This window comes from Neolamprologus multifasciatus, chromosome 15 (assembly GCF_963576455.1).
Source record: "Neolamprologus multifasciatus chromosome 15, fNeoMul1.2, whole genome shotgun sequence".
Lineage (NCBI taxonomy): Eukaryota > Metazoa > Chordata > Actinopteri > Cichliformes > Cichlidae > Neolamprologus > Neolamprologus multifasciatus.
In genome coordinates this window covers 37,546,998-37,569,623 of record NC_140453.1, presented here as the reverse complement: position 1 = coordinate 37,569,623, position 22,626 = coordinate 37,546,998, and the positions used below count along the sequence as shown (strand labels likewise).

Genomic DNA, 22,626 nt, shown 5'->3' with positions numbered 1-22,626 from the left:
GAACAAACAGAGAAAGGAGCTTGAGGATGTGCAGGTGCTGCTGTTACAGCTGGCTGAGGCCAAAAATAAAGTAAGTGACAAAAAGAAAGAAGCTAAGGAGGGAACAAAGAAAAATGATGGTGGTGAGACCCCAGACTGATCCTGAACCTGATTGTCTGGATCTTGACACAAACCTTTATCCTGATGACCGCTGGCCCGCCAATAAACCAAGGCAGAGACGACCCGCAAGGAATTTGGGGGCCGCTACATTGAAGAGAGGGCGTGGTAGATACGGAAGGGGAGGACCAAGGGCTCGTGGTTTGGGAAATCCCAGAACCACGTCTTGGAATGCCTGTTACAGATGTGGAGCGGAAGGACACTGGGCACGTGACTGCATGGATCCCGGTCAGGGATTACAAGAAAGAGATTATTAACCCCAGGCACATGGACCTCCCAGAGGCAGAGGTGTCTACACGGGAGGACACCAAGCTCCAAACCCAGACGCAGCGCCGGTGGCCCAGTACCCTGTGGCCCAGTACCCTGTGGCCGCCTGGAGCTGGGGCAAGGAACAGTACTGACGGGACCCACAGAGACCGGACAGCATGGGAATGGCAGATCCCATGTTGTCAATGACCGTGGAAGGTGCAGAATTGACCTTTCTGGTGGACACTGGAACAACTTACTCAACACTGAGAGCGACACCAAACAGTGTGGCACTCTCCGACCACATGGTGAGTGTCGTGGGTTTCTCTGGGGTTCCAATGACTTTGCCACTCACCGATCCAGCCTTGACTAAGCTGGGAAAACAGACCCTGAAGCACAGATATGTGGTGTCACCACAAGTGCCTGTAAATCTGATGGGCAGAGACCTGCTTGTTAAGCTGGGAGCCACTATCATGTGCTCTGCAGATGGACTAACTGTTACACTTCCAGGAGGAACGCAGTTCCCGTGCCTGGGGACACATTCAAAGAACCAATACATGGTGCAGGACTGTGAACATGCTACAGCCGAAATATACTGGGGACGGCTGGTTGAAGAAGGCATTCTGGGACAATACCAGCTGTGGAGACCCTGGATCATGAGTCTGGCCGTCTACTCCCCGCCCCGCGATCCATACCACGTCACTTTCTTTTATGATAGGGACAATGATGACATCTACCGAGAACAATTCCAGTCTGAACTTGAAGGTCAGACCTGGAATGTGCGTTCACACAACATCTATGTAGGCCCGGAAGGGGTCACGGCAGCAGTCAAATTAACAGATGAACAAATGCTTTGGTACAAGGTGGGGCCCGACTCGGCGCCCCAAATCACATCAGGTGAAGGAGATGGGGTCAATGGTCAGGCGGGCGTTGGACAATGCTTGCTGGCAGGCCACACAGATTCCAAATGTTTGCTATGCACCAGAATGCAAAACCTATCGCATCACCTGTCTGTCTAACGACGCAGTGATACTAGAACATAAAGAGATTTCAAGAACACATGGAAGAGAGAGAACAGATCATCCAGACGCAGCAGGTGTGCTGTCAATGCTCGCTGACACTCTTTGGTCGGCGGGGCCCACGGATGTGGGCTTGGCCACCTGTTCTCCCGCGTTGTTCCAGCTCAAGTCTGAGGCACCAATTTGGAGACCACAGTACAGACACAAACCTGAAGCAGAGGAAGGAACTGCAGAAACTATTGAGGGGCTAGTGAAAGTAGGAGTGCTGGAGCCCTCACAGTCATTTTGGAACACACCAATTTTGCCAGTGGAGAAGCATGGGACAGGAACATACCGAATGGCACATGACCTAAGGGCCATTAATGCCGTTCTCCGTACTGACACTGTGCCCGTTCCAAACCCTTACACAGCCTTGACGGCCATAACTTCAGACCAAAAGTGGTTCACGTGTATTGACCTTGCTAATGCGTTTTCCTGTCTCCCTTTACATGAATCCCTGAGGGATATTTTTTCATTTACCTATAAGGGCCAGCAACTCAGATGCACGCGTTTACCTCAAGGGTTTGCGCAGAGACACCCCCTAGGGCAGGGGTCAGCAACCTTTAAAACCCAAAGAGCCATCTGGACCCGGTTTCCACGCAAAAGAAAATACTGGGAGCCGCAAATACTTTTTGACATCTAAAATCAAGATAACACTGTATATATTGTTTGTTACCTTTATGCTTTGTGTGAACAACTAAGTTGTGTTGGTTATGAAATCCATGAAGTGCTATAGAGAAAATTACATTTTATTCATGTAATTAACACATTTTGAACTATTAAAGAAATATAACAAAAGGAAAGAAACCCAGCTGAACTAAAATGATCCATGTAGCAAACAAAAACTGTTGTGAACTGCCACCCTTATATCGCTTTTGGAGCCTTGACCTGACTTTTAAAAAATAATTGAGAAAAAAAGCACTATGCTGCTAAAAAATGAAAAATAGATATTTGCAAAATTCTGCCTAAATATGTATTTTACCTGGTTAATGTGTGTGGCAGGGCATGGTCTGCAGCACCGCTGCAGGGGAGGCGGACTCACCTGAATGGCACGTGCAATCATGCCTCGCCGCCTTAACGTCTGTGCTATCTATGCTGTTGTGCTGTCAAATCAAAGCACCCCCAAAGACATCTTTGGGGGTGCTTTGATTCCTTTTGGGGGTGCTGAAGCACCTCCAAAACTGGGCTAAAATCGCCCCTGGCGTACAGCAACCATGTGTGAAAAGTGGTCAATAAAAAGATGCTGAGATGTTCATGCAAACATCGTCGGGTCTGCCGTGGTATGTTTACAATGGGACTTCTGCTCCTGAACCTCTGAACAAAGCGTCTGCAAATTGGGGCTGTACAAAGTCATTTTCATCTTTACGCAGGACTGTAAACTGTCATCTGTGAGGCGTGAGCGGTGTTTGTTTTTAACATAGTTCACGGGGGAGAATAGCTGCTGACATAATGTGGATCCGAAGATCCATAATTGGCCTACCTGGGGTTGAAAGTCTCGATAAATGCATGGCTTTTGGGCGGGTACACCGGCTTCCGTGAGTGTGACGCTTATTTTGAGCGATGAAAAAATAATAGAATATAATTTTATTTTTATATGTCAATATTAGGGATGCACCGATACCACTTTTTTGAAAACGATTACGAGTACTTGCATTTCAGTATTCGCCGATACCGAGTACTTAATAAAAACTATTTAAATTTAAATTTACAGGTAACAGCTTTAGTCCTATAATTTAACAAAAAACAAACAAACAAGGGACTAGTTTGGAATTAAAAACATTTATTTAAAATAAAAAGCATGTTGTATGCAACATATTACAGAATAAATAATTATAAAAAACAAAATTTAATTTTAAATTTGTTTGTCTGTTTCTCTGTTTAGAAGTCACACTAGCACAGTCACAGCTGGGATGACATCAGAGGCTAGTGCGTCGTAGCTGCTCACTTTTTTAGTTAGTTCCTCAAAGGGGGCGAGGATGGCAACAGTCGTCTCCATAAGAGCCCATTGGTGGGTGGTGAGATAGTCAGGGAGTTCATGCTCGGACACCCCCAGCACTCGCTTTTGCTCAATGAGGGACTGGAGCATGTAATACGTGCTGTTCCAGCGCGTCTGTACGTCCTGCTGCAGTCTCTTTATTGGCTGGTTGAGCTGTCCCTGAATGTCCTCGAGGCGGGTGTAGGCTAAGGCGGGATGTTTAAAATGCCCAACTATTTTCCGCCCCACTACTATAGCATCAGCTGTGCTCCTCTGTGCTAATAAGCCCTCGTGAACAGCCAGTTGGAGCACAACATGTACTGATGTCTTAGGTATACCCCATGTCTGGAGCATTTCCTCAAACACATGTGCCTGGCTGGTGTGCGAGCCGCGGAATTGTTTGGCATGTAATGGCTCATTGCGGCGTGAAACTCGTCTATCCACTGGGAGGTTAGGGTAATCAGCGACACGGGGCTAACACTGCTTGTCCAAATATCCGTGGTAAAACTAAACGCAGAGGAGGCTTGCAGTAGGCTGTGCATATGTTTTTTCACGGACTCGTGTAGTTTAGGCAGCTCCGTGTCAGTCATGTAGTGGCGGCTTGGGACATCATATCTGGGCTCCAGAACATGGAGGAGACGCAGGAATCCAACATTTTTGGAGAGTTGCTGTTCACTCAATGCAATGTACTCGATAATTGCCTGTGTTATTTTCACAGCACGTAGATTGTCTCTGGACATTTTCTCTCGTCTTGCAAGAGTTTGCTGCAGCGTGGGTTGTGTTGGTTTAGAAGCCTGGGTAAACTCCTTGTACACATTGTCGTGTTGGAATTTTAGGTGCTTGATTAAATTGCTTGTGTTAAATGCGCTACCTTTTGAGCCTCCTCCGGACAATTTCGCTGAGCACAATTTGCAGTCCGCCTTTGTTTTAGAGATGGACCGATCCGATATTACGTATCGGTATCGGTCCGATACTGACCCAAATTACTGGATCGGATATCGGCGAGAAAAAAAAAAATGTAATCCGATCCATTAAATATCAAAAAAGCACCTCACAAAACTTGCTACACAGCGTAACTCGTCTCATAACCGTAGCACGTCGCAGCAGCAGTGTGCATCACGTGATAGAGCGGCTGTGTGTATTTGTAGCCTAGCTAGCAAACCAGCATTTCATCTCCGAGGAATACTTTTCTTTCTTATTCTCATTTAAAATGTATAGCTTTTAATAAATAATTATCTGACTCTTACACCCAAAGTTTTAATCTGATGTAAAATATATAGAAGCCCATTACTGTATATAGTAACTGTTAAGTCTAATATACCCTAGTAAGCTAGTATTTTTTCCTTTGGGAAGATACCATCTGTGCAGTCTGCAATTCTGTTGAAGAAAGATGTTGAATCTATTTAATTATTCTTGAAAAATAATTTATTTCTGTGCATTTTCCCCCTGGACCAAATAAAATTTAATTACATCGATTAAGCATCATGAGGTGGAGGGTGGTTCCCTATTTTTTTTTTTTGCTGGGAGTTTGCAACCCTATTAGTTAGGTTGCTTAATATTTCTGCTAAGTACTCTTTAAAATACCAGAATAGGGAGGATGGAGCAGGTTTAAGGTTATTAGTTTGATCAGTATTGCTGAACTATGAAATATTTTGGGCGCAGTGTATTTTTTACAATTTTTACATACAGGTATAACAGAATAGCTTTAGTGTTGTTATTTATTTAAACTTGAGTATGAACTTATACAAAATGCACCAAGATATTAAAAAAAATGTTTTTTTTAATATCTAATATCACAACCGAACAAAAAACAAGCTCCAGTGGGCCAAACAGATTGTCCAAAACACAACACAGACTGGAGTTCCCGCGGAAGGCAGCGGCGGCGAAGAGGAAACAGTTCAGGGGGCCGACCGTGCACACGGCAGCGGCGGCGAAGTGGAAACAGTTCAGGAGGCCGACCATGCACACGGCAGCGGCGGCAACGGGGAAACAGGTCAGGGGGCCGACCGTGCACACGGCAGCGGCGGCGACGGGGAAACAGGTCAGGCGGCCGACCGTGCGGACAGCAACGGCGGCGACGGGGAAACAGGTCAGGCGGCCGACCGTGCGGACAGCAACGGCGGCGGCGACACAGGTCAGGCAGCCGACCGTGCGGACAGCAACGGCGGCGGCGACACAAGTCCGGAGGCCGGCCGCGTGGAAGGTAGCGGCGGCCTTTGGGAGGTCGTCCATATTGACGATGATGCCCAACAAGCGGCCTGGCAGATGACCGCCGAGGTCGAGGTGGCATTTTGGGACCTGAAGGTGGCGTGGCCCCCGCAGCACCAGGCGAGGCGGAAGCTGAGGCTGGACCAGGCGAGGCGGAAGCTGAGGCTGGACCAGGCGAGGCGGAAGCTGAGGCAGAGGCTGGACCAGGCGAGGCGGAAGCTGAGGCAGAGGCTGGACCAGACGAGGCAGAAGCTGAGGCAGAGGCTGGACCAGACGAGGCGGAAGCTGAGGCAGAGGCTGGACCAGACGAGGCGGAAGCTGATGCAGAGGCTGGACCAGACGAGGCGGAAGCTGATGCAGAGGCTGGACCGGACGAGGCGGAAGCTGATGCAGAGGCTGAACCAGACGAGGCGGAAGCTGATGCAGAGGCTGGACCAGACGAGGCTGATGCAGATGCAGAGGCTGGACCAGACGAGGAGGATGCTGAGGCTGGACCAGGCGAGGAGGATGCTGAGGCTGGACCAGACGAGGCGGATGCTGAGGCTGGACCAGGCGAGGCGGATGCTGAGGCTGGACCAGGCGAGGCTGATGCAGAGGCTGGACCAGGCGAAGCTGAAGCCGGAGCTGGACCAGGCGACGATGAAGCCGGAGCTGGACCAGGCGACGGCGTGGGTGAAGCCGGAGCTGGACCAGGCGACGGCGTGGGTGAAGCCGAGGCTGCAGCTGGCGAGGATGAAGACACGGAGGCTGCAGCTGGCGAGGATGAAGACACGGAGGCTGCAGCTGGCGAGGATGAAGACACGGAGGCTGCAGCTGGCGAGGATGAAGACACGGAGGCCGCAGCTGGCGTGGATGAAGACACGGAGGCCGCAGCTGGCGAGGATGAAGACACGGAGGCCGCAGCTGGCGAGGATGAAGACACGGAGGCTGCAGCTGGCGAGGATGAAGACACGGAGGCCGCAGCTGGCGAGGATGAAGACACGGAGGCCGCAGCTGGCGAGGATGAAGACACGGAGGCCGCAGCTGGCAAGGAAGAAGACACGGAGGCCGCAGCTGGCGAGGATGAAGACACGGAGGCTGCAGCTGGCGAGGATGAAGACACAGAGGCTGCAGCTGGCGAGGATGAAGACACGGAGGAGGCTGCAGCTGGCGAGGATGAAGACACGGAGGAGGCTGCAGCTGGCGAGGATGAAGCCGCTGATGCTGCCGGCGGTGTGGATGAAGCGGCAGCCGGCGAGGATGATGAGGCTGCAGCTGGCGGCTGGACGGGCTCCTCGGGCCCTCCAGCTGACGAGGCAGAAGACTGGACGGGCTCCTCGGGCCCTCCAGCTGACGAGGCAGAAGACTGGACGGGCTCCTCGGGCCCTCCAGCTGACGAGGCAGGAAGGTGGCTGGGTTCTCCTGAACCTCCAGCTGACGAGTCTTGGGGCTGGACGGGCTCCTCGGGCCCTCCAGTGGACGAGTCTTGCCTCTGGCAGGAACAAATCAGAACCAGCAGGCGCACGGGCCTCTGGCAGGAACAAATCAGAACCAGCAGGCGCGCGGGCCTCTGGCAGGAACAGATCAGAACCAGCAGGCGCACGGGCCTCTGGCAGGAACAGATCAGAACCAGCAGGCGCACGGGCCTCTGGCAAACACAAGGCTGACTGCAGCTGCACCGAGCATTGACTCAGCTCAGGCAGCGACAGCCGGGTGCAGTCCTCAGCTGGCTTGTTTACCTCCAGGGGTCCAGAGTCTGCTGGGGGCTGAAACCCAGCCTCTGGGGAGGCCCTGGAGTGCGTCTCAGTCTCAGAACTGGCCAGCTCTTGAGGAACGTTTGCATTTTTAACATGTTTGTCTCTCTGCAAAAAATACGCGCTAGAAAAAGAGTCCAAAACGGGAGGCAGAGACGCAGCCTCCTGTACAGAGGGAGTCGGTGAGGATGGCATAGATGACCTGGCTAGTGGGGATACCGGGGGCCGAGCTGAATGCTGCTGTGCAGCTAAACGAGCTTGCGGCTGTGCAGCTAAACGAGCTTGCGGCTGTGCAGCTAAACGAGCTAAGGACAGCTGAGCAGGAGAACGAACAGGCAACAAGCAGTTCTCCTTGTCATCTGCTGCACAAAACAAAGCCCCTGAATAAACTGTCCCACAGTCCAAAACAGAAAAAGGGTCCTTCACACTCACCACAGCCTGCAGTGCTATAGTCCTAATATCCGGCTGTGGGGTGACGCGCCGACGGCGCGATCGTCGCCTCCTCCCGGCGGACGGCTCCGGCGGGCCGGGCACAACCTCCGGCGGGCCGGGCAAAACCTCCGGCGGGCCGGGCAAAACCTCCGGCGGGCCGGGCAAAACCTCCGGCAGGAGAAGCTGACGTGGCTGTTCCGGGGCGGCCGTAGTTCGCTGCTGCTGGACAAAGTCTGTGGATTCCCGAGCTTGCACCACCTCCCGGGCTTTACGCAGGTTGCGAATTAAGCCCGAAAATCCCCTGACCTGGTGGAGATAGGGATTTCCATCCAGAATAGCCTCAATGGCATTTATCCCCACAACCTTCGCTTGTGCGTTGGAGGTGTGGGTTACCCAGTCCACCAGGCGTTGGATGCGTGCGAGGTCGCTCTCCCCGGACAAAGCTGCTGGATCCATCTTGTGGTCGGCTCGTACTGTCACGGCTGGCGGGGTGAGCCGTGTGGTGTGGAGGAAACGGAGGACCCAAAATGCAGACAGCCGATATGAGGATAAGAGTGAGGGTTTAATTTACAATGTACAAATAACAGAACTGAGGGCAGGACAGAACATAAACCTAAACTGGGTGAGCTAAATAACAAACCGGATCATACAAATGGGGTGGGAGGCAGAGAGACACAGACGAGGAACAGACACCATGAAACACAGACGAGCCGACAATGAACACAGACCGACACCCACTATATATACACACACACGGTAATCGGGTAATGGCAGACAGGCGGGGACACAGCTGGAACCAATGGACATAACGAGACACAACCCTACAAAGTAAAACAGGAAACACAGACTGTTTTACATAACAACGCGGGGACATGAACAAAGCACCGAGGACAGACACAGGTAGGGCTGAATATACACCAAACTCCAGAAAACACAAAACGCTGGGTCAAAATGACCCAGGACCATGACAAAAACTGATAAAACAAGTTAAAAAAAAGAGACTTTTCCATTTGATTTCATGATAGATTATGCAGAAAAAGTAGAATTGGGCTCAAAGATCTATCGCTTTATCACCTATTCAGGTTGTAAATCGTGTTTTTTAAAAGTAACTAAGTAACTAATTATTTTTGAAAATAAGTAATCAGTAAAGTAACAGGATTACTTTTGGGGGGAAGTAATCAGTAATTAGTTACTGATTACTTTTTTCAAGTAACTTGACCAACACTGGTAATGATAGACGTAGCAATACCAAATGACAGCAACATCAGGAAGAAGAAAAATGAGAAGCCGGAGAAGTACCAAGGGCTAAGAGAAAAGCTAGAGAAAGATGTGGAGGGTGAAGGTAATCAGAGCACTAGGTGCAGTGACTCCCAAGCTAGGCGAGTGGCTCCAGCAGATCCCAGGAACAACATCTGAGATCTCTGTCCAGAAGAGCGCTGACTGGCTGCAGGGACGAAAGGGGTCAAGTGAACTACCACTACGCATAAAAAAGGTTTAAGAAGAGGTGATTGTCTGCGAATTGTGGAATGTAAACAACGTAAACTCAGGGAACGTGCCAGCTTCTTTTAATCTGGTCCATTCGTACCTGGTCCCTCACATGAATACGGACACACACTACATCTGGTCTAGTTTGATGGTGATTCGTGCACTGCACTTCAAACCAGCGCTACCGTTCACCACTGTCGGATCCTTAACCTTTCCACTGCCACCCAGTTCTCATTTGCCTTTAGTCAACTGTCTGTCCCTGCTGATCTCACTCCCTTGGACACAAAGGACCTCAGATCCTGGTTCCAATGTTCCTAAAGTATCCTGGAATCGGTGGCACCATTAAAAACCAGGCAGCCCCACGCTAAAACCGAGCCTTGGTTTAATGACACCACTCAGGCTGTGAGGAGGGAGTGTCATAGAGCTGAACGCTAATGGAAGAGGGACAAACTGCATGTGTCTCTTCAAATCTTAAAGGCTTGCTTGCATCTCTACCAGCATACGGTCAAAAAGGCTAAAGGTCATTTCCTCCAACAGTCATAATCCACATTGACTTGTCACGGCCTGGGTCTGGGGACTCAGGACTCGTGTATTTTGTGTTTTCCTCTGTGCTGGTGATCCTCACAGCCATTCAGCCCAGGAGTGCAGGTATTTGTTTTATTTTTTGTGTAAAGTGTTGGTTGTGTTGTCAATGTTTATGTTTTGGGTCATTGGAAGGATCATGACCACGGAAGTGTTCCCACACTGGAGGCTGCCACAACTGCTGCACTACTGCTGCCACAACTGCTGCACTACTGCTGCTTCAATTCATTGAATTGAATTGAATTCTGTCTGGCCCTCCTTGCATCTCCTCCCCTGATAGCATTAAATATGACACTTTTTCTAAAATTCTGATAACTTCTCTGCCTCTTTCAGCCCTGTCACACCATACATGATCACTGTTAATGCCATGTGCAAAGTGGTCCAACATTCCAGCTGACTAATAGGTGTGCATGATGCAGTTCAATCAAAAGCCTGACTATGAAAACTTATTTGTTAAAACAAAGTTTTAGTGTTCGGATGTGTTTCCTTCATCAAACCTTTTTAATGGTCATTAAATAAAACTACATTTTTATGAACATCAAATCATTACATAACATCTGATCATTCAGTGATCAAGTAAAACCCAATGCCCACTGCAAGGGAAATGAATTCATGAATGAATTAAACAAATTAAATAAATAACAATTCAGGGGAAAAAAACAAATCTATCACAGGTGACTAAAAAAGTCAAGATATGGAAACATATTTTTCTTCTTCTGGGTCAAAGGATAGTTTGTTCATATAGCATATACGGTACTTTAATTTTTCCATAAACCACAACCCATGTGTGATATTGCTGTCCACTAGTCTGACTGTCAAATGATCACCCAAAATCAGAGGAAAGCTTTCCCATTACGTGTATGTCTGAAAATGACTTTTTCAGATTTTTCAGTAAGGAGAGAGTTTGGCTGGGAATTCAACGTAGTAGTTACCTTAATTAACATGAAAGCTGACATCTTGTTAGAAATGGCCTTGGTTTGACATGTGTCTGAGAAAAACTGCTACAAGATTTGGCAGGGTTTTCAGAGTGTCACAGCCCAGATCAAAGGCATATTGTATCATGAATAATAACAGTCAACTGTTGGTCCTGCTGGTTAGCTTGATGATAAGCATGTATACAATCTGAGGCATCTTGTTGAAGCAGATTGCTTTTGGATGTTTCACACAGCCCTAATGTCTCCATCTAAGCAAAAGACTAAACAGGGAGATGACACACTGACTAAAAATGTGCAGAATATCACACTGCTCTTCAGGCAGTCAACTGCAGATAAGAGCTCTAGAAGCCTGCTTCAGATTCCATTTTATACTCTTTACATTCAACATGCTTTTTAAAAAACAAACAAATGATATCTCTCTGTAAAATATATAATAATAATAAATAATATAGAATATGTAGCCAGAAAGGAGTTCTTTTTCCAATTATATTGAAGAAATACTATGAGCTCAAAATGTGGTCATAAATATTTTGTACTTGTAAATCAGTTTTGTACTTGTAAATCGGGATTTGTATGTGTAAAAAGAATTTGTGTGTGTGTAAAAAGCATTTGTGCATGCGTAAAAAAAGATTTGTATGTGTAAAAAGAATTTGTGCGTGCGTAAAAAAGATTTGTGTGTGGACTTAGCCAAAAAAAATCCTGCAAGTTACAAGTACGAATTTTGACCCTATTTTTCTTCCTTTCATCTGACTGGTCAATGTCATGTCAATCACAAATGTAACAATCCAATCAGAGAACAGATGGGTTTGGCTTTTTTTTTTTTTGAACTGCAGGTCTTTGAAGGGAATAAATGCCCTTTTACATGCCAACCCAGCGTTTTCCTTCATCACCACGAAGGAAAACAGTCTGTGGTCGTCCGAGTTTGGTGATTTTCGTGTCACAGGTCTACGCGTTTAATATGCGTTTAAGACTTCCACAGCCTTTTCAACAGCGCTGCGGACCGCGGGAGGGGGGGGCAGTGTTTTGGAAATGACAGTCTTCATTACAAAGCTTTCTTCGTTATGAATTAGCATACATGTTTTTATTGAACATTTGAAGAACTAGCAAAAAAACCAGAAACTCTTGTAGAGGACATAAAGTCAGAGATAGAAACGACAAAGAGCAGGTGCATCTAGCACAGGTAGAGCTGCTGCAAAAACCCACAGAGCCCAGCAGCCAGCGCAACAAATTCTGGATCCTTTGCTTTTAGTTAGCATTAGCAGCACATCCTGCGTCCGATGTGAAAGGACTTTTATGCTGCGCACTGTGACTCACAGCAATGGTCCCGGGTCAGGACTGACTTTGTGTTAAACTAATCCTAAAGTAATAATGGTATTTCTAACCACTGATATACCACAAATTTATCCTTTCAACAGCAGCTGAAAGTTAGGGGACCTAACTGCTGTCGGATATTTATATAGAGATCCTCCAGCTTCAAACCGTATTACCCTTCAATAGTGATGGGTCGGTCGCGAATGAAATGGCTGTTAGAGCCGGGTCTTTGACGTGAATGACGCGAGCCGTGGGTTTTTTTTCCTTTCTCTCACCCTCTCTCTCTCTCTCACTTTTTTTCCGCTTCACTCCGCACGAGAGCCTTGTGCTTTATGCTGGGCAGAGGGGGGAGGGGCAGTAGTTACAGTAGCACAGGAACAGAGCAGGAGAGAGAAAGAGAGCCAGGGACAACAACGTCACATTAGAAAGGTATAGTAATCATCCACAACTATTTTCAGTTGCAGGTGATAAAGGATTCAGAAAGTTTATTCATGCAGGTCCATATAACAGAGAATATGCATGTTCTTTTTGTTTTCATATTATAATTTATATTTAATTGTGTTGTGGTGTGCAGTGTTTTGTGTTGTTTCACTTTAAATTTGTAAAAGGAAAAAGCTGAAAATTTAAATAGTTAAAAGTTGAAATGTGGTTTTTGTATTATATGATTTATTTATTACATTTTATGTGGAGTGAATAAATAAAAGTATATTTACGGTGGCCCCTACAGACAAAGCACATACAAACTCCAAAACACGTACAAACTCCAAAACATGTAAAAACTCCAAAACACGTAAAACCACGTACAAACTCCAAAACACGTAAAAACTCCAGAACTTTTTTTTTTTAATTATTTGACTATATATGAATACTTGTGTATAAATACACAAACAATACACATATGCTTTCATGCTTTCAATTGTGTAATTTAAGTGATCTAGGTAGCTCTGTTTTGGAAGTTCAGTTCATGCTAGAAATGTGTTTTTGAGTTTGTATGTGTTTTGTCTCTAGGGGCCACCGCATATATTTATATATAAAATATATATAAATAAAACCACTTTTTTTTTACATTAGTAATTCCTTTTGTGCATAATTTTATATTATTGTTAATAATAAATTAATTAAAGAAACAAAACAACCTGAAGAGCCGGTTCGGAGCGAAAGAGCCGGCTCTTTTTAGTGAGCTGAACCGAAAGAGCCGGTTCTCTAAAAAGAGCCGGAAATCCCATCACTACCCTTCAAGGGCCTGCAGTTCAAAAAAGTGCCCCTCCGACAGCCAAACCCATCTGTTCTCTGATTGGATTGTTACATTTGTGATTGACATGACATTGACCAATCAGATGAAAGGAAGAAAAATAGGGTCAAAATTCGTAATTGTAACTTGCAGGGGTTTTTTTTGGCTAAATCCACACACAAATCTTTTTTACGCACGCACAAATTCTTTTTACACATACAAATCTTTTTTACGCACACACAAATGCTTTTTACACATACAAATCTTTTTTACACATACAAATCTTTTTTACACACACACAAATTCTTTTTGCACATACAAATCCCGTTTTACAAGTACAAAACTGATTTACAAGTACAAAATATTTATTTATTTACTTGTTTCCTATCAAAACCATTCCAAAGTCTCCATTCCTTTACTGGGACAGAAATGACAAGCTTTAGTTGATCATGTATCCTTTCATATTTACACAACAATGTATTGGGTTCTTTTTATTTATTCATTACTTCATTCACTTAAGTGCTTGTGCATACAAATGTAATGGGTGGCCAGTCATATCAGACCTTGTCCTTTTGTGTGTAATTTTGCCACGGAGTTTCATGTATTACCTCTTCATGTGTATACATCAGTTGAATCAGAAAGTAAGAGGCAAACAACACCAGACGAAAGTCCTGCTTGCACACTGCATCCAGAAAGTATTCACACGCTTCACTTGTCTCACAATTTATCATGTTACAGCCTTATTACAAAATGGATCAAATTCATTTTCACTTCAAAATTACCCACACAATACCACATAATGTCAAACTGAAAAGAAATTCCTTGAAGATTTCCTTTCCGTTCTTGCCAATCATGTGGCGTAGGTTATGTTTTACAGAGGGAGCTCTGCTAGTACAACATGTTCTCACTCTCAACTCATCAAATGAGTGACGCATGGTCAGGCTCCCTCTGCTTCACTTATTGACGCACAGGGTACCCCCCTTGCGTCGGGAATTGACGTGAAGGGTCCTCCTATTGAATACTATAGCACTCCTTAAACGTCGTTTATTGACGACAATAGATTGCCGCGGAAGTGCCTGTTGTCGGTATATTTAGACATTTTCCAAATCACATTGTAACGACCTAAACTGAATACAATAAATTATATAATGCAGGCAACTACCTGAGAGAAAATTACTGCAGATAAAACTAATTACAGGCTATTACTTTTGTATCGGTTATTGCACTGATGCAGTGAGTGATGTATGCCGGGTAATGGCACAGCTAGCGATTGGGTGAATTTATTGCACCGGTTTTATAAACTGTTCTACAATCCTTTTCATATTTGCAAATCCATTTACATTTTTAACCTGTCGATCATTCTGCTACAGCTGTAACATATCTTCTCCAACTCCTCTGAATACATGCAGTCATTTTACCGTCTGCTTTTTTTATTAGGTAAAACATTTTCGGTGCTGTTAAAGAATTCACGGCGACTCACTTGTTTATTTTTGAGAAAGATTTTTTTTTTTTATCATATTAGATGAGCGGCAGTGACGTCACCGTACTCGATCGTACCACAGGTAAGTAAGAATCTGAATCTTTTAAAAAAGATTTTTCTTATTTATAACTCAAAAAAAAAAACCACGAAACATTGCATATCGCATATATGTTGCCACACCACATGTGCTGTAAGCTAGCTAAATTAGTATCTGTTAGCCAATCAAGTCAAGCTTATCATATATCATCATCCAGGGTACAGTGATAGAGAAGTGTGTGCTGAGGTTTGCTGTTGTTGCCACTTTGTAAAGTTTGAGGGTTCTAATAAGGGTCAGTATTGCCAGACATTATCTATCAATCTAGCTCTCTCTTTCTGGCTTTCTCTCTCGTTCTCGATAAAAAACGTAATAACAGCATTACATAATCATTAAATAGCAGACCGATCATCTACGCTGCAAATGCAAATGAAATACAAATGGACAGTAAACAGGGTTTATCTAAATCGTTACAAAAGGATTTAATGTATATATTTATTTATAAGGTGCTTCTGAATTCTGAATACTTTTTTTTCTAAACAGGTTCTTCATCAATCAGCCTGTTATTGCTTCCTACATCTGCTTTTTGAAAAACTCCTAAAGGCACTTTTAAGAGCCACGTAAGTCTGTTTGTATCTGTTCTTACTGCTGTCCTTATTGGTCTGTCTCTCTGTTTCTGCCTCTCTCTGTTGGTCTCTGTCTTGTGTGATTATTCTGTTTGTGTGTGTGCGTGTGTGTTTGTTTGTTTGTTCTTTGTTCTGCTTTCTGCCATGAGTGACGCCGAAATTCCAGATCCTTTAAGGGTCCTAGATAATCTGACTGATCAGCAGGAACAAATTGATGAGCTCCATCACCTCGATGACATGCTTGGTGAGCTGAAGCAAGAGGAAGCTCCAGTACCAGTGAAGCCACTTGAACCAACAGTAAAATGGAAAAAAGAGACAAAGATGGAAACCAACTCTATGCGAGGCCAAGATCAATCCGGAGTCACTTACATAAGGGTCAGTACTCTTTCATACACGATAATTTAAAGATATAGATTGTATGGACACAAATCCATAAATTTAACGTATTAATTAATTTGAAATATCTCTAAAGAGAAACAGGAAAGTCATTTGTTTGTTTCGACACAAAAGCACATTAAATAAACCACAGAATTATCTCATAAAACTGAATGCTCCCCCTAGCAAGTATGGCATTCATTACATTATGTTAGTGCAGTAACAAAATGTGGCTGACGGTTACCTCCTCACAAGGATTTTGATAAAAGATATTGGTACTTGGCAGCACAGTGGCACAGCAAAAAATGTCTTGATTTCAATTCCACTATCAGACCATGGTCTTTGTGTGTAGAGTTTGCGTGTTCTTCCCTTGTTTCTCTGCTCGCAGGTTATCGGGTTTACTCCTACAGGCCTGAGATGTGGAGTTTGGCTAATTGGTGATTCTAAATTGTTTCTGTGTTATAAATGTGGATTTGATTTGTGTTTTTGATATACTGTTGATGTTTTATACAGCTGGCCACAGTCAGAAGACCAGTTCTACCACTAATAACAGTCACTGTGAAGTGGCATTTGCCCCAGAGACTGTTGGTATGTACTCTACTGTGTCTTCACTAGACCAAAGCAGTATCTTCATGTGTTTGCAGAAATTGCTAGCATGTTTATAGCCATCAAGCTTTACTCTCATAGCTACTCTGTCCATTACACTTTTATAATTTAATCAATTTTAATAGAAAATATTGTTTTTGTTTTTTAACAGAGCACTTTCTACAAGAACTCCAGAGCTCACTGAATGATTCTTCAGACAATCACCATGAAGCACCACCACCAAAAACTCCTCTTCTGGCTTCCTTGAACTGGAGCACAAGAAAAACTCTTTTTTTCAGAGAGTTGGAGGGCCAAAAGACCCCATCTGGTGAATACCATGGCAGCTCAAGAAAGTGTGTCGGAACATATATGCCAACAATGTGGGAGCAATCCAGCTGTGCTTCGTTGTCGTGACTGTCTACCACGCCCCCTTTTTTGTGATAATTGTGATGTCATCACGCACACCAGATATGTCCTTCACAATAGACGTGCCATGACTGCCGGATTCTTCCAGCCATTGCCTCCAACAACTTACATTGTAAATAAGACCCTTTGCCATGATGGTAAGTTCTGTGACTAAACTTATTATGTTTACTGTTTACACATTTCCCTTACGCGCTCTCTCTCTCTCATTTTTTAAAAATGTTGATGTTACCTCAGCTCCCAACTACACTGTTAGCTGTCAGCTGTTAAGTTTTTTTATTGTTTCAACTAAGGCTCAGTTGGTCCTACCATATCTTAGTCAAATTTCAATGTTTTACTTCCTAGTTAATACAACTTATTTAAATCATATGTTACGCATACATGTTGACTTCTTTAGCACGACTTGTACCTGTGTAGAGCCCAGTCAGAATCTGCGGCTGTCCACCAGAGTGTTTGAGGGTCAGACCAGGAAAGTTTGTTGCTGTGGTCACAATGAATGGTAAGAAGAACTTCATTTTGTCCTGACTGAAAACCATCTGTAAATAATTCTTCTAAAACTAAACTCTCACAAGCGTTGTTGCAGTATACTCTGAGACAAAAAGAAGACCTAATCCAAAGATAATAAACATTTACTCTGGAGTCATGAGTTTTTCACTTTTCTAGGACGTTACGATCTCAGCATGCCAGAGCTGAGGTGTGAGACATGTGAAGCTTCTCGGACTGCTGGAGTAGATGACCTAAATCGAAGTGATTACTGGCCCGCTACCCTTCACTTTTCTACTTTGTACGCAACAGATGTCTTCTTTACATTTGAAGAAATGAAGATGGCATCACCCGGACTCTCCTGCAAAGCATTTTTAAAAATGCTTGATCAACGAACTCTCCATTTTGGCCGTGTGAGCATTTTAGTTTATGCATCCTTTACAGTATGGTTCTTCTGTGTTATTCAGGATTTAAAAGTCACTTGTGGCATAGTTGTTTTCTGTTTATGTCTTTCATTTTAAACCAGACGGGAAAGATCTCTGCAGATGGCTTTCAGAAAAGTTTTTTTGAGTGGGAAGCCGTGAGATATGAATAAGACAAGATTTTAAAGGAGGATCCCTTCACATGTCATGCATGTGCCCCAGACATGCTTGCAATTTCAGTGGATGGAAACCGCAAGCATTACCGTTTCAAGAATGCAGCTAGGTACAGCAAAAATATGTGTAATACCAATGTTTGTATCAGAAAATGTGACTATAAGGTGCACCAATTAACTTTGGACTGTATGACACCATAAAGTATACTGTATTGCTATTTTGTTCAGATCTGAGGAACAGGGCATCTTTGAAGACACCTTCATAGCAAAGGATGAAGATGTGGGAAGATTTTTGGACTACATACACAGCACATCCAGACATGTAAGATTGAACACTCTAATTACATAGACATAATTATGGTAACATTTAACACTCTGCTGAAGAGATTGTGAAAAGACACTGTCAACACCTATTTAATGCATTTTAGGTCTCCGGACGAGGTGTTTGTGGAGGGGAGTGGTCAGCAGCCAGAGAGACCTCACAAAGATCCAGCAGCAAGGTGGATGAGGAGGGACTGGAGCTTGCAGTGTGTAGGCATGGAGTGCTGCTCAGTGCTCTAAATATGTACAGGGGTGAAATTTTTGCTTATCCCTTGTACCTGCAACAAAAGCTGGCCAATAGACATATCACTTGTTTTTGTATGGATGTTATCTGCAAGTATTGGCCATATCTTGAAAGAGTAACAAAAAGCTGTCCAGAGCTCCAGCACCTTCTTAGCATGAAGCCATTTCTTTCAGTCTTTCATGCTAAAGCCCACGATTTTAAATGTGAGGTATGAAATTCTGACTTTAATCACTTTATCTGAACACTTGCACATCAACATTTTGTGTAATTTGTATTTTATCTGTGTGTGTATGTGCATCTGTGTGTGTGTTTTTTCCAGGTGAAATGGAGTGGAGCATATCAAGATGGGGCTGGTTTGACTCTAGGGGAGGAGGTGGAGCAGTGTAATGCCTTTTTGTCAAGGATTGCAGTTACCACAAAACACATGTCTAAAGCAGGTGAGAAGGCAAATGCTGCACTAGTTATATTTAAGTGTCTAATTATGATGAAAGTGGTAACATTACGTTTTCTGTGTGTGCAGGACGGAGGGACATGCTAACTCTTATGGCCATGCGCTGGAATCAACAAAAGCTAGACCAGTTGGCCACCTCTCTGACCCATCGATATCAGAAGGTAATGATATTGGTACTTTATTTTTAGATGCTTACTCCTCTGTGTTCAGAGGAGTAAATGTGTTTAGTGGGTTTTTTTTTTGTTTGTTTGTTTTTTAATCTCAAATTGACAATGTAGGCCACAAAAGCTCTTCTAACCCAGCTTCAGAACCTGGAGTCCTTAAAAGTCCAATTAGCAGTGACTGACAGTCAACTGGATGAATGGGTCAGTGATGTAAAGGAGTGGGCAGAAGGTGAGCAAAAACTGATTCAAAAATGTGATGCAATTGCACAATGACTTTATGTAAGTGCAGCTGTCTTATTTCTTCTAAGCAGCAACAACAAGGACAAGCAATGTTGATCTTTTAGTAAGCAGAATTGAAGTGCTCGTAGCGAGCATAAAGAGACGATCCCAGCGTCTTTATAAAGACACCGATGGAAACAAAGCCCGTGCCAAGATTCATCACAAGATCAGAGAAGAGAAAGGAATCTTGACTTCTGCTGTGGAAAAATACAACAGAATGGTTCCAGACAAAGAAACTCTGTGTTTGGAAGAAATTCTGTCTGGTGACACAACTTGGCCGTGGCAGAGAGCACACAGCGGTACAAATATGTTGTCTACTTTCAGCATATCTGACATACAATGAAACCCTAAGCTTCAGGTGTTAACCTAAAATCATTTACAACTTCAGACGTTCTTTGTGAATTGATTTATAACTTTGTTATAAATGCATTTCAGACTCTGTCAGCCTTACAACAAAGAGAAGGGCATTCGATATCATCATGGCAATAAGAAGACTCGAGGAGGAAAAGAAGATTCTTGTTAGAGAGATGGACTATCACTGGAAATCTCTTTCAAAATATGATGATACCCTGAAAGAGCTGTCCGGCCTGTTTTCCAGTGAGATATTTAAACGTATGTATTTAAGTAATGCATACAAAACACTGACTGTTTCTGAATGGAGTAAAGCAGACTAAATTATATGTTCTATTTTTAAGGTTCGCATTGTGGCCTAAGTGAGAAGGGTTTGAGAGGTCTACAGAGCATCATCCTCAGCAAACGACAATGTGAAACAAAATAAGCTGCACGCAAGACAGTGTTATATGCAAGTTTTGTCAGGAGCAAAGAACATTAACCTTGATCATACTTCCGTTGATGACTTTTACAGTGACTCTGAATTTTCTGATTAAAGTCGGTAATAAATATCTGTAATATATCAGTTTGTCTTCAAACTTATATCAACTTCCTACCTAGTAGGTTTATTGCTGGGGACCCAAATTTTTTCATGTCTGCCATAGACCAGTCATTGACAGTGCATTCCAAAGACTTCATCACATCAATGCATATAGTTTTTTACAAAGACAGCTGGCACATTTTTATTTAATGTCATTCGTAGAGCCTGTTACACTGTCTTTAAACATGCATTTTCGTAATACAGAACAGTAGACTGGTATGTATCAGAGGGAGAAAAATGTACTTTTTACATTTTTGTCATGTTAAGTTACTGTAATATATTTTTGGCTCACAGAATTTATAAGACATATTGAAATGTGATTGACAGAACTTTGTAAGCAAATTTCAAGTATTCTTGTCACAGGTGATATTTTTCATTCTTGAGTATTTTGATGTACATGTTAAGTATATTTTCATGGTATGTATCATTAGTATCAACAGTATCAATAATGTTAGAGTGCATTACTTGTGCTTATTTTTAAAATAATCATGCTACAGTACAGTAGGCAGTTCAGCTGATTATGTCACAACAACCCTGATCCACAAATTAACTTTTGGATATATAACTTTTTTTGTTTAGTTCCAGTTGTACAGCGATGTGCTCAACCATATTTTTTCAAATTTACTGTCTTAATTGATCCAGTAGTTACTGGGCCTACAGTGTGTTGGGGTGGACCAACATCATTGTCATTTTATCCCCACCGAATTTCCTGAAATTGTCTGTATCACTGTATTTTCCCTTTTTTTTTAGATTACCAATGAACACAATCAAATAAAGCTGAAAAATAACTGTCAGTTTTCATGCAGTTTCAATGGATCATTTTGTCACCACAGTTAAAATTTAGCGACATTTATGTTTCTATGACAAAGACATAAAACACATTTCTGCTTAATATAGTTATGACTGTAGACTTGATATGTAACAACTGAAAATGACTGCAAATTATATAAGTATTTTTTGAAAAAACGTAGAAATCTATTTTTTTTTAAAAACAATTTCTTATTATGCAACCCTTTCAATACTACAGCCCACACCAGATCAAATTTCTATTTGTGACACATACAGCACATCAATTTATTCCACAAAAGGACTAGATGGATGGCCAATATGAGGAAAGGCAGTCTGGAAACTTCATCAGGAGGACAAATTGTTGTGTGCATGAACTTCACGGTGTCTTTTGGTCTTTTATCAAAAACTATTTGCCATTTTTTAGGTTTTTTTTTTTTTTAAAGTTCTTGGTTAGGTTTAGGGATTAAAGACCAAATCCAGACTATAATATTAAAATATTGTGATACATCATCAGTAGTGGGCCTTGGATTCATTGGGTGTTTTGGCCCTTACCAGTAGACACCCTCATAAATGGAGGCCCTGCCAGGGTTGATCAGGCCCAGGGGTGTGTCACTGGTTGATGTGAAATTGTTATTTCTCTTCTACTTTTTTCTGTTTAGTTTTCTACAATTTATTTTCTCCTATCAATTCACTGCAAAACGAGAAGTAATATTTATCTCTTTAGTACTTGAAGAGCCTCACTTCTTAAAGAGATAGAAAAGGTGAAAGAGAAAAGTAAGAGAAAAGGGATAAGATAGGAGAGAGGAGAGCCGGAAGTGGGGCATCTGATCTGGCATCCCATACCTCCCTGCCCAGATCGGGCTGTACCCTCTACCTCTCCACTGCCTCCCACAAACAGGAAAAAGAGGTGAGGGGGGAAGAGCAGAATGTTTTTACATTCCTCCCTTATGTTTCACTCCATGAGGTTAACTGCACAGCCCCAGGAGGCCCTGAGACAGCTGTATCAGTCAACAAGGCTTCTGGTTTATCACAGTACAAATTATAGTGTTAGGTTTTCTACCCTTTTGATGCCCTCTGCTTAGGTAGCTCCACCACGGTTTGATCAGTTCTGGGCATGTGTGTCGTGGCTAGCTGACTGCCCAAGTGATCTCAGCCCTCTTTAATCACAGCCAGTGGTTGGCCCATTCAGCAGTGTTAACTAATTTTCTTATAGCCTGCCACAGCACCTGTCCTCTGGCTCCAATCTCTTTAAGCAGTTTTGCTGTTGTACTGGCCCCTAACCCTAAATTTTAGTTCAGGTCGTATCTCTCTACAGAAACAGCTTAATTCCCTTTGTCCTGTGACGGCCAGTATTGGTTAGTAATCTTATAAAGCCAAAAATGACATATTCCTAAAATACAAGGTTAAGTGCTGTTACAGCTCAGAAGGTTGACTTAACCCTCTAATAATCAATGTAGTTAAAATACTCAAAACAATGTTGTCAATGGTAATGGG

At 43.5% G+C, this 22,626-nt stretch overlaps 1 long non-coding RNA gene and 1 pseudogene across 2 annotated transcripts in view; both read left to right on the top strand.

The window, feature by feature from the left end:
- Window positions 1-22,626, top strand: part of LOC146502698 (uncharacterized) — a 358,388-nt gene that overhangs the window by 44,148 nt on the left and 291,614 nt on the right. The window lies entirely within an intron of this gene.
- On the top strand, window positions 18,410-21,538 carry LOC146502705 (uncharacterized; annotated as a pseudogene). Its single transcript, XR_014869593.1, has 7 exons — window positions 18,410-18,726; window positions 18,838-18,955; window positions 19,039-19,130; window positions 19,248-19,362; window positions 19,445-19,711; window positions 19,848-20,024; window positions 20,108-21,538. The product of XR_014869593.1 is annotated as an uncharacterized LOC146502705 (transcript).